Source organism: Theropithecus gelada, chromosome 4 (assembly GCF_003255815.1).
Source record: "Theropithecus gelada isolate Dixy chromosome 4, Tgel_1.0, whole genome shotgun sequence".
Taxonomy (NCBI): domain Eukaryota; kingdom Metazoa; phylum Chordata; class Mammalia; order Primates; family Cercopithecidae; genus Theropithecus; species Theropithecus gelada.
In genome coordinates, this window is record NC_037671.1 from 80748094 (window position 1) to 80760800 (window position 12707).

A 12707-nucleotide genomic window follows, 5' to 3' on the forward strand; every position below is an offset into this window, starting at 1 on the left:
AGGGAGGTGTGGTAGGATGGGAGAGGAGGTAGGGAGAAGGGAGTTAGAGGAGTCATAGGAAAATGCAACATTCCAATTGGACAACTCAGAATCTAGCCTCTTCAGGTTTCTTGCTGAGAGTCAGTGAAGGGTGTGGAATTTTAGAAAATTCCAGCACTTCTGACGTGGAGTAGGGGCATATATAAAGGCAGGCTGTGTGCTTTCCCAAAAAGAGCAATACTTTGAAGTGAGATAAACGTTGTTGCTGCTCCTGTCGTTATTTTCTTGGGCATATAATTTAATCCATCTAAGCCTCTCCTGGTTCTCCTTTCATTGAATTCTTCCCCTTTTAGGCAGCTGGCTTCTGTGGCATCTTTTACTCCCTTGATCTCTTAAAGGCTGTGCCTAGCAGCCTTTCTACCACCCTCTTCTCTTCTGACTCTAGCCTGACAGAACCACACCTTTCACCTTCCTGATTTCACTCACGCCACTCCCTTAGCCTGAAGAAAACAGACAAATTCAGACAGAGACAACAGTGCAAATTCAAGTCTACCCTCTGTTCAGCTCAAATTGTCTTTGTGTTCCCATGATCCCATCTCACCCACCTCCCTCATAGCTGCAAGATGTCATGGGACAAGTGTAAGCCTTAGAGGAAAAACCGAATTTATCACAGGACCATCATTTCACAGCCATGTTAACTTGAATCAGTCCCTTAAACCATACAAGCTTCTGTTTCTCTAAGTGAAAAATGGGCAGGCAGCCAGGCATCCTGGCTCTAGCAATAGACTCCTTGGGTCATATCACAGCTCTGCTATTTTTAGCTGAGTGGAAGGGCAAATTAATGTCTCCATGCCTTGAAGTCTTCCTTGATGAAAGTATGAATAAGGAGACCCACTTCACAGGGTTACTGTACAGGTTTGATGAGATGTAAAACCCTGATACACTGCCCTCAATTCAGGTCAGTTATTACAATTATTATTATGGGGCCACTGTAAATACCCATGAGCTAATGTCCATGTCCTGGACAGCTCTGTTTGCCCCTCTCTATCCACTCTGCCCCAGCCTTCTTCCCCGAACTCGGGTCCTATGAAGCTCAGTTGGAGGGACTCCATCAAAGCTCCTCATCCTTGGGCTTCTGTTTGGGCAAATGGAGGCACTAGCAGGAGATGTGCTCCCTCCCTGGGAAGCTCCATGGCTCCTGTCAAATGACTGTCTCCACAGGATGCCCTACGCACTGCATATACTGTCTGAGGATGACTAACCACTCCTTCCTCTTGGCAGTGATGTCCAGATCTGACTAGCTCTGGGATATTATATTATCTTGGTTTTGCTTCACTGTGGTGACTCCCCTATAAATAGTTTCTTTATTGAACTCTATGTGAGCATGCTAACTGCTTCCTGACTAACACCCAGTTGATAGAGTGTACATTACTTTGTGAAGTTACAACACACATCTTGCACCTATGTGCTTATTTGTCCTACATCCCTAGCAACTGGCAGTGTCAAGCACTTGAGGAAAAAAAAAAAAAACAAAAAAAACAAAAAAACCACTGGGTTGGGCGCGGTGGCTCACAGGCTCACACCTGTAATCTCTGCATTTTGGAAAGGTAGATCGCTTGAGTCCAGGGGCTTGAGACCAGCCTAGGCAACATGGTGAAATCTCATCTACACAAAAAAAGAAAAAAAAAAAAAAAAACGAAAATTAGTGGGCATGGTGGTGCACGTCTGTAGTCTCAGCTACTCAAGAAGCTGAGGTGGGAGGATATCTAGAGCCTAGGAAGCAGAGGTTGTAATGAGTTGAGATCACACCTTTACACTCCAGCCTAGGTTACCATGCAAAACACTGTCTGGAAAAAAAAAAAAAAAAAATCACTGTTCAAGTTTTTAAAAAATACACTGCCGGCCAGGCATGGTGGCTTACACCTGTAATCCCAGCACTTTGGGAGGCCGAGGCGGGCGGATCACAAGGTCAGGAGATCGAGATCACGGTGAAACCCCGTCTCTACTAAAAATACAAAAAATCAGCCGGGCGAGGTGGCGGGCGCCTGTAGTCCCAGCTACTCGGGAGGCTGAGGCAGGCGAATGGCGTAAACCCGGGAGGCGGAGCTTGCAGTGAGCCGAGATTGCGCCACTGCACTCCAGCCTGGGCTAAGGAGCCAGACTCCATCTCGGGGTGGGGGGCGCGGGGGGGAACAAAAAACACTGCCTTGAATGTGTCCTCCAAAACTCATGCTGAAATTTATTTGCCATTGTGACAGGATTAAGAGGTAGGATCTTTAAAAGGTCATACAGTCATAAAGACTCTGCCCTCATGAATGGATTAATCACAGGAATGGGTTTGTTATTATGAGGGTTCAGCCCCTATTCTCCGTGAGTCTCGCTTGCCGGCTGTTCTTCCTTTCACTTTGCACCATGGGATAGCCCTTGCCAGATGTCGGGCACCGTTATTATGGACTTTCCAGCCTCCAGAACAATTAGTCAAATAATATATTTTCTTTATAAACTGCCCAGTCTGTGGTATTCTGTTATAGCAGCAGAAATAGTCTAAAACAAAAAGAGACTTTTAATAGAATGACACTTTTTCCTTTTATGAGGCATTCTTTGCTAAGCCTTCTATAAAATGTATTAGCATTTCTTATCAGCATCAATGGACAAAATTGATTACCAGGTGCCAAGCACTTCTATCAGGTGTACATCTTAGACCCCGTGGAGAACTGGAACTGCTTCCATTGCTCCATAAGACTTTTCGTCTGCAACCTTCCTTCATCACTCTTTCTGTAAGCTCCCAGGTTAAAGTCTCTTTGCTATTTTTATTTGTTTGCTTGAAGCACAGTTTGCTTCCAGCTGTTAGCTGTAGTGCAGTAACCCTTTTAAAGTCCTATCATACTTCCTTCTAGAGATAATTGATGCTAATGAGGCATAAAATAATCCATTTGAATAACTGGTAGAGAAGTTTCAGTTTCAGTTCAGTTTCTTTTCATGGAAAATAAAACTTCACAACTTGATCATGTGTGAAAGCAAAGTCAACCATTTCAAAGAAAGAAACTGATTAAAAAGAAAACACACACACACACACACACACACACACACCCCATAACTTGTTGACACTAAGGTATCTGAACACAGAAGGCATTTGGGCCAAGGCAGAGTAATTGAGATTTGTGCTTACTTTTCCCTTGGTCTTGCCCTAATGGGTTCATGAGGATTGTCTATAATGAACAAATAATAATTCTGTTAAATGAGTTTATTGGTTAATTCATAAAACGTATGGCAAGCTTCCTCTGCCACAGCATTTGGGTAAAGGAAAAGCAAATGAAAATCAAGAATAAACAAATGATGTGACACAAAAACAAGGTTTTGAAGTAGACCAGAAAAATCAACTAATTAGGGTTTTATTGATCTTGAAAAGAGGAAATCCCAGTTCTATTCTAGGCACATTTGCACACACCTAAGTATCAAAATGGAGATGAAAACCGTGTTTACATTAAAACTCAATGGATATGGGCCCTAATTCTCACATTCTTCTGTAGGTTATCACAAGCTTGCTCTGTAGACTTTATGTTGCAAAATAATGAATACTATACAAAAGGAGCAGTTACCTTCCTTGTATTAGTCTGGATAAGAATGACAGTGCTGTAATATTAAATAACCCCCAAAATCCCAGTTTTAACTTCGTAAAATCTTATTTCTGCCTCTCATAGTGTATACTGCTAGTCCAGGTGAATGTCCAGGATAGGCTTTTTGATCTTGTTTTACTTCCATTTCAACATGTATTTTCAAGATGGCTGATCACTTCACCAGAGAAGACAGTGTACTGGAGGAGGTCTTCTACCAACAATTAAATACGCCAGCCAGGAAGTACCACATGGTACCTAATGTCCAAAAAGGAATGTGGAGCCATTACTGTAACACGGAAGCACTATACAGCTTTAGTCATTTCTGTCACAATTCCCTCATCTCCAAAATGCAGGTCATAGCCAAGCCTCTTCTTGGCTTGTGTCTTTCTCTACCCTGGAAGATGCTAAATTTTTAACAGCAGAATATCAGAGTAGGAGGAATAGTGGTTTGACTTCTGTTTGCACCAATTCCCAAGTGACCTTGGACATGTTATTTAACTTCCCCAAGCCTAATTTTCCTCATTTGACAGATGAGGATAATAGCAGTTCCTATCTTATAGGCTTGTGGAATTAAAAGGAATAATACATGAAAAGTAGTTGGCATTGAAGAAGTATGCAGTAAATGCTCAGCCATCCCAAAAAATGCAGTCATGGACAAAGTTTCATGTGCTGTCCATCTCATATATTCTCTACCCACTGAGAAATGCCTGTGACAGAGGGAGATTAAGCAGCAATGCCTATGAGAGAGGGAGAACTCAACTCGAGGACAAGCAAGTGTCTGGATCTGAGGTCTGTGCTTGGAGGTTATGAAGCATCTGGGTCACTACAATTAGAATGGCTTCTGATCCCTGTAAACACTGCCCTGGAAAATGAACTTAGGTGAGTACTTTGCAACTCCCATGGAAATGAAGGTGATAGACAACAGGCAGCCTACTTCTCTGGAACCATTTCAAATCTGGTTTAAGTTTACTTTGAAAAGTAAACAATGGTTTACAGCAGTCCTGTGAATAAAACCTACGTAATACTTTACCCAAAAGCACACTTGACCTTTTAAACTTGCTTTCAGAAAGAGGTGAAGATGTCATTCTATTTCAATAGAACTACTGTATGAAATGTTTGATTTTACGTAAAATCATTATAGGTATGATTTATCACTTTGCAACAGGATTCAGTATAGGATTTAAATAGCACACCTTTGAACTTTATCTTTATTAGTATATATATTTATTATATATTACATAATAACTATTATTTATTTGTCTGAACTTTATTATTTTTACTGTTTATGCATTTTTTATTTTCCCCACTCCCCTCCACCTTTCCTGGCCTCTGGTAACCACAAATCTACTCCCTATCTTCATGAGATCCATTCTGTTTTGCTCCCACATGTGAGTGAGAATATGTGTGTTATGTCTTTCTGTCTTACTTCATTTAATGCAATGTCCTCCAGTTCCTTCCATGTTGCTACGACAACAGGATTTTATTCTTTTTAATGGATGAATAATATTCTATTGTGTATATATGCTACATTTTCTTTATCCATTCATTCATTAATAGGCACTTAGTCTGATTCCATATTTTGTCTACTGTAAATAGTCTTGCTAAATGTGAGAGTGCAGATATCTTTTCAGCATATTGATATCTTTTGGGTATATACCCACTGGTGGAACTGCTGGACCACATGGTACTTCTATTTTTAGTATTTTGAGAAACCTCCATATAGCTTTCCATAGTAGTTCTCCTAATTTACATGCCCACCAACAATGTATGAGAATTCTCCTTTCTCCATATCCTCACCAGCATCCATTATTCTATGTTTTTTTGATAACTGCCATTTTAACTGGAGTGAGGTATCTCACTATGGTTTTGATTTGCATTTCTCTGATGATTAGTGATGTCAAACTATTTTTCATATACACATTGGCCATTTGTATGTCTTATTTTGAGAAATATGTGTTCAGATCTTTTGCCCAGTTTTTAATTGAATTTTTTTTTTTTGGTTATGGAGTTGCTTGAGTTCCTTATACATTTCAGTTATTAATTTCTTGTCAGATAGAGAGTTTGTGAATATTTTCTGCCATTCTTTAGGTTGTCTCTTCACTTTGTTGATAGGTTCATTTGCTGTGCAGAAGCTTTTTAGTTTAATATGGTCCCATTTGTTCATTTTTGCTTTGATGGCCTGTCCTTTTACCCAAGTCTTACACAAGAAAAATATGTGCCCATTTCAAGGTCTGGACCATTTCCCCATTGTTCTCTTCTAGTAGTTTTATAATTTCAGGTCTTAGATTTAAGTCTTTAATCCATTTTGAGTTGACTTTTGTATATGGTGACAGATAGAATTATAATTTCATACTTCTGCATATTGTTATCTTGTTTTCCCAGCACCATTTCTCAGAGACCGTCTTTTTTTCTATTGTATGTTCTTGGTACCTTTGTCAAAAATGAGTTTGGCTTTAAATGTGTGGATTTATATCTGGGTTCTCTATTGTATGTGTCTGCTTTTATTCCAGTACCATTCTGATTTGATTATTATAGCTTTGTAGTATATTTTGAAGTTAGGTAGTGTGATGCCTCCAGCTTTGGCTATTTAGGGTTTGTGTAGTTCCATATAAATTTTAAAACTTCTTTTCAGTTTTGTGAAGAATGCCATTCGTATATTGATAGGGATTGCACTGAATCTGTACATTGTTTTGGGAACAATTGTCATTTTAACAATATTAATTCTATCCATGAGCATGAAATATATTTCCTTTTTTTTTTTTTTTTTTTTTTTTGGTGTCCTCTTCAATTTCTTTCATCAGTGTTTTATTGCCTTCCTTCGATAGAATTTTCACTTTGGTTAGATGGATTTCTAAGCATTTTATATTATTTGTAACTACTATAAATGAGATTGCTTTCTTGATTTCTTTTTCGGGTTGTTCAGATAGTTGACATATATAAATGCTACTGATTTTTGTACGTCAATTTTGTACCTGCAACTTTACTGAATTTGTTTACCAGTTTTAACAGTTTTTTGGTGGATTTTCTAGGTTTTTCTAAGTGTGAGACCGTGTCATTTGGAAACAAGGCTAATTTGACTTTTTCCTTTCCGATTTGATCTTTATTTCTTTCTCTTGCCTCATTACTCTGACCAGGAATTCCATATTATATTGAATAAAAGTGGTGTAAGTGGGCATTCTTGTCTTGTTCCAGATCTTAGAAGAAAAACTTTCAATGTTTCTCCCATTCAGTGTGATGTTAGCTATGGGTTTGTCAAATACAGTCTTTATTATTTTGAAGTATGTTGCTTCTATACCCTATTTGTTGAAGGTTTGTATCATAAAGGAATGTTGAATTTTATTGTGTTTTTCAGCATCTATTGGAATGATCATACAATTTTTGTTCTTGGTTCTGTTAATGTGATGCATTATTTTCACTGATTTGCATATGTCAAACCACTCTTGCATCCCTGGGATAAATCTCGCTTGATCCTGATAAATGATCCCTTTAATTTATTGTAGAATTGAAATTGCTAGTATTTTGTTGAGGTTTTTTAATATATACATATTGATCAGTGACACTGTCTTGTAGTCTTTTTGCTGTTGTGTGCTTGTGTGATTTTGGTAACAGGGGAATGCTGCTCTCATAGAATAAGTTTGGAAGTATTCCCTCCTCTTTAATTTTTTGGAAGACTTTGAGTAGAACTTGTGCTAGTTTTTCTTTTTTTTTTTTTTTTTTTTTTTTTGAGGCGGAGTCTTCACTCTGTCGCCCAGGCTGGAGTGCAGTGGCACCATCTCGGCTCACTGCAAGCTCCGCCTCCCGGGTTCGCGCCATTCTCCTGCCTCAGCCTCCCGAGTAGCTGGGACTACAGGCGCCCGCCACCGCGCCTGGCTAATTTTTTGTATTTTTAGTAGAGACGGGGTTTCACCGTGTTAGCCAGGATGGTCTCGATCTCCTGACCTCGTGATCCGCCCGCCTCGGCCTCCCAAAGTGCAGGGATTACAGGCGTGAGCCACCGCGCCCGGCCTGCTAGTTTTTCTTTAAATGTTTGGTGGAGCTTCAATCTCATTACTCATTATTGCTTTGTTGAGGTTTTCTATTTTCATGATTCAGTCTTGGAAGGTTATATGTGTCCAGGAATTTATCCACTTCTTCTAGGTTTTCCAATTTGTTCACATATAGTTGTTCATCATAGTCTCTAATGATTCTTTGTATTTCTGTGGTCTTCATTGTTATGTCTCCTTTTTTGTTTCTGATTTTATATATGAGTTTTTTCCAATTTTCTTAGTCTAACTGAAAGATTGTCAATTTTGTTTATCTTTTCAAAAAGTCAACTTTTCATTTTGTTGATCTTCTGTATTATTTTTAGTCTCAATTTTATTCATTTCTGCTCTAATATTCATTATTTATTTCCTTCTACTAAATTTGCGTTTGGTTTATTCTTGCTTTTCTGTCTGCCTGTAAAGTTGTCAAACATGCCAACAAGTTTTCAAGAATGCAATATAAACTAAAAAGGGTTTCTTGAAGGCCAAATATACTCAACAGAAGACTTCACTTCTCTACTTTCTTTTGCAGCTTTCCAAAAGAATCATGGCAATATCCAAGTAAGCACATACACAGAGATTTAAATTACCATGATTTTCTCTTTCAGAGAAAGGGAATGTTCTTATTTCTAGAGTTGAAATATATTTTTCAAAGTGTCCAGCTTTCAACAAAAAATTGTGAGACAAAGAAACAAGAATATACAGCCCACATGCAAGGATGAAAGTAATCAATGAAAACTGTCTTTGAGGAAGCCCTAAATGTTGAATTTACTAGGCAGATACTTTAAATCAGTTATTTTAAATATGTTCAAAGAACTCAAGTAAACAGTATCTGAAGAACTAAAGTGTAAAAACAACATCTCACCAGACTATCAATAAAGAGATATAAATTATAAAAAAAGAGTCAAACAGAAAGTCTGATGTTGAAAAGTATAATAACTGAAATGAAAAATTTAGTAGAGACATTCAACAGCAGATTTGAACTGACAAAAGAGAATCTGTGAACTTGAAAACAGATCAATCAAATGTATCCACTCTGAAGAGTAGAAAGAAAAAAGAATGAAAAAAAAAAAAAAAGAAATCAGAGCCTTAGAAAATTGCAAGATACCAAGTCCAACATAAGTGTAATAAGAGTTTCAAAAGAAAAAGAAAGCAGAAGGGAAAAAAAGGAATATTTGAATAAATAATGACCAAAATTTTCCAAAATGTGTTTAAAAAACATTGATCTACACATTCAAGAAGCTGAATGAATCCAAGTAGACAAACAAGAAGATTCACACCAAAACTCATAATAAAACTGTTGAAAAAGACAAAGAGAAAATCTTGAAAGCCACAAGAGAAAAGCAGCTCATCACGTATATAAAAGGGATCCTCTAAATTAACAGTCAATTTTTGTTAGAAACCATGGTGCCAATCACATAGTCAGAGTGACAAAAGAAAAAAAAAACCAAAAAACTGTCAACTAAGCAAAACCACTTCTTAAAGAGGAAAGAGAAATTAAGACATTCTCCATATATAGAACCAGAGAATTTGTTGCTAGTTGGGCCCCAAAAGAATACTACCATGAACAAATATATGGTAACAGATTAAATAATCAAAACAAAATGAACACATTCTTAGAAAGACATAAACTACCAAAAGTGACTCAAGAAGAAATAAAATATCTGAATAGACATATAGCAAGAAAAGAGATTGAATTCGCAATTTAAAAATTCCCATAAAGAAAATTCCAGGACCAACTGGCTTCATTGGTGAATCAACCAAATGTTTAAAGAATTAACATCAGATCTTCACAAACTTATATAAAAAATAGAAAACATTTCAGACCTCATTTTATGAGGTTAGGATAATTCTGATACCAAAACTAGACAATAGTATATCTAACAAAAAAGTGCAAACGAATATCCCTTGTGAATATGGACACAAAAATCCTCAAAAACAAAACAAAACTAGCAAACTAAATCTGGCAACATATATCAAGAATTATACATCATGACCATTAAATGAGATTTATTTCAGTAATGAAATACTGGTTCAACATACAAAAATCAATGTAATACATGAGTAGTCTGACTCCCAAAATATTATGTGCAATTTTTCAGGTCTGACCACAGGACCAATTTCAAAAGCTTTACCTGGCAGGCCTCTTGAGCGAAAGCCACCTTCTCTACACAAGACATGGAGTACAGCTAGTGCACTGCAGGCTCCAACGAAAGTTGCAGTCAAAGACTCAGTTTCCCCTGGCTAGTCATGCATTTATGCATGTTTGCATTCCTAGCTCAGGATCCTCCCTTCAAAGGCATCATTAGCAGGAGGCCCTTGACCAAGGTCTTTTCAGGTGCATCTACTAAGCCTGGGGAACCCTGAAGACACTTTTCTTCACTCTGACTTAGTATTAAGTACTTTCCCACTCCTTTTTGTCTCTTCCCCTTCCATCCCCTGGGTCAGGAAACAGCAGGAGCCTTTTTGGGAGGAATCCCTTAGCAATGAGCTAATCCCCATGTCTGCAATGATACATCTGACTCCTCTCAACACCATTCCATGGGGGAAAAATGGAACATTGAGAGAGCCAACCATTTTTCCTATTTAGCCTCTTGCTTATATTATCACCATAAGTGATTAAAAGTTTGACTGTTACTTTCACTTTGGCTTGTTATTTTAATTGGCTACCTAGACCCTGGCAGCTCAGCTCTCTTAAGTTCAGTTCTTCTTTTTTATTACTATACTTTAAGTTCTCGGGTACATGTGCACAATGTGCAGGTTTGTTACATATGTATACATGTGCCATGTTGCTGTGCTGCTTGACACAGTAATGTATTACATAACCACTGTAATATAATAAAGGACAAAATCCACATGATCATCTCAATGGGCAATGGGCACAGAAAAGACATTTGACAAACACCTAACAGCATTTTATTTTATTTTATTTTAGTTTAGTTTATTTTATTTTATTTTATTTTTTTTTTGAGACGGAGTCTCGCTCTGTAGCCCAGGCTGGAGTGCAGTGGCTGGATCTCAGCTCACTGCAAGCTCCGCCTCCCGGGTTCACGCCATTCTCCGGCCTCAGCCTCCCGAGTAGCTGGGACTACAGGCGCCCGCCACCTCGCCCGGCTAGTTTTTTGTATTTTTTAGTAGAGACGGAGTTTCACCGTGTTAGCCAGGATGGTCTCGATCTCCTGACCTCGTGATCCGCCCGCCTCGGCCTCCCAAAGTGCTGGGATTACAGGCTTGAGCCACTGCGCCCGGCCACAGCATTTTCTTTTTATGATAAAACACACAATAACCTAAGAATCCTTTTTTTTTTTTTTTTTTTTTGAGACAGAGTCTCTTGCTCTGTCACTCAGGCTGAAGTGCAGTGGCGCGATCTCGGCTCACTGCAAGCTCTGTCTCCCAGGTTCCTAAGAGTACTTCCTTACCTTGATAAAGGGCATCTATAAAAACCCACTATTAACATTATTCTTAATGGTAAAAGACTGAAAGCTTTCCCCTTAAGATCAGATATGGCACAGGTATATCCCCTCTCATAATGCCTATTCAACATTGGATTTAACATTCTAGCCAGAGCAATTAAGCAAGAAGAAGTAATGAAAGGAATACAGACTGGAAAGAAACAAGTAAAACTATCTCTATTTCCCGATGACATAATCTTGCATATAAAAAATTCTGTTTAAAAAATCCACAAAAAATACTATTAGAACTAATAAATTAGTTCAGCAAGATTGCAGGATATAAGATCAGTACACAAAAATCAACTGTTTTTCCACACGCTACCAATGAATAATCTGAAAAAAATTAAGAAAGCAAGCTATTATTGCATCTGTAATAATATCAAAAATAATAAAATAGTAATAAATTTAACAAAAAAGTTTGATATTCTACATTGAAAAATTTAAAAATTGAAGGAAATTTAAAAAGACATAAATAGATGGAAAGGCATGCCATGTTCATAATTTGGAAGATTTAACATGGTAAAAATGGCAATATTCTCCAAATTGATCTACAGATTTAATTTCAATCAGTCTCACAATTCCAGCTTCCTTTTTTAGAGAAATTAACAAACTTGATACTAAAACTCAGAAATTTAAGGGGCCCAAAAAGCCAAAACAACCTTGAAAAAGAAGAAAAAATTTGGATAATTCTCTGTTTCTATTTCCAATTGAGACTGTGTGGTACTCGTCCAGGATAGGCATATAGGTCAATAGAATATAATTGAGAATAAAAAAAGAGAAACAAAGAAAAAGAAGAAAGAATCTTGCTACATTTACAGCTTTTTTTCTTTTTTTAAGACGGAGTTTCGCTCTTGTTGCCCAGGCTGAAGTGCAATGGTGCGATCTCAGCACACTGCAACCTCCACCTCCTGGGTTCAGGTGATTCTTCTGCCTCAGCCTCCTGAGTAGTTGGGATTACAGGCATGTGCCACTATGCCCAGCTAATTTTGTATTTTTAGTAGAGACAGGGTTTCACAACATTGGTCAGGCCAGTCTCAAACTCCTGACCTCAGGTGATCTGCCCGCCTTGGCCTCTCAAAGTGCTGGGATTACAGGCATGAGCCATCATGCCCAGTCCATTTACAGCTAATTTTTTAACAAGGGTGCCAAGACAATTGATTTAGAAAATATTTTTTTTCAACAAATTGTGCTGAGATAATTAGATATCCATGTGTAAAAATAATGAATTTGGATTCCTACTTCACACCACATAAAAATCTATTCAAAACTCTCTATGTAAGTGACAAAACTGTAAATGTCTTCAAATGAACCATAGGCATTAAGTCTTTATGACCTGAGATTAGACAATGATTTCTAGTTATTACTCCAAAAGCACAAGGGATAATAATAATAATAATAAAATAGGTAAATTGCATTTTTCAAAACAAAAACTTTTGAGCTTCAAAGAACACCTTTGAGAAAGTGAAAACACTTGCAAATCATAGAGCTAATAGGTACATATATTTAGAATATATACAGAACCCTTATAACTCCATAACAAGATGATTAATAATCCAATTTTAAAATGGGCAAAGGATCTGAACAGACATTTCTCCATATAAGATATACAGATGGCCAATAAGCACATGAAAAGATGC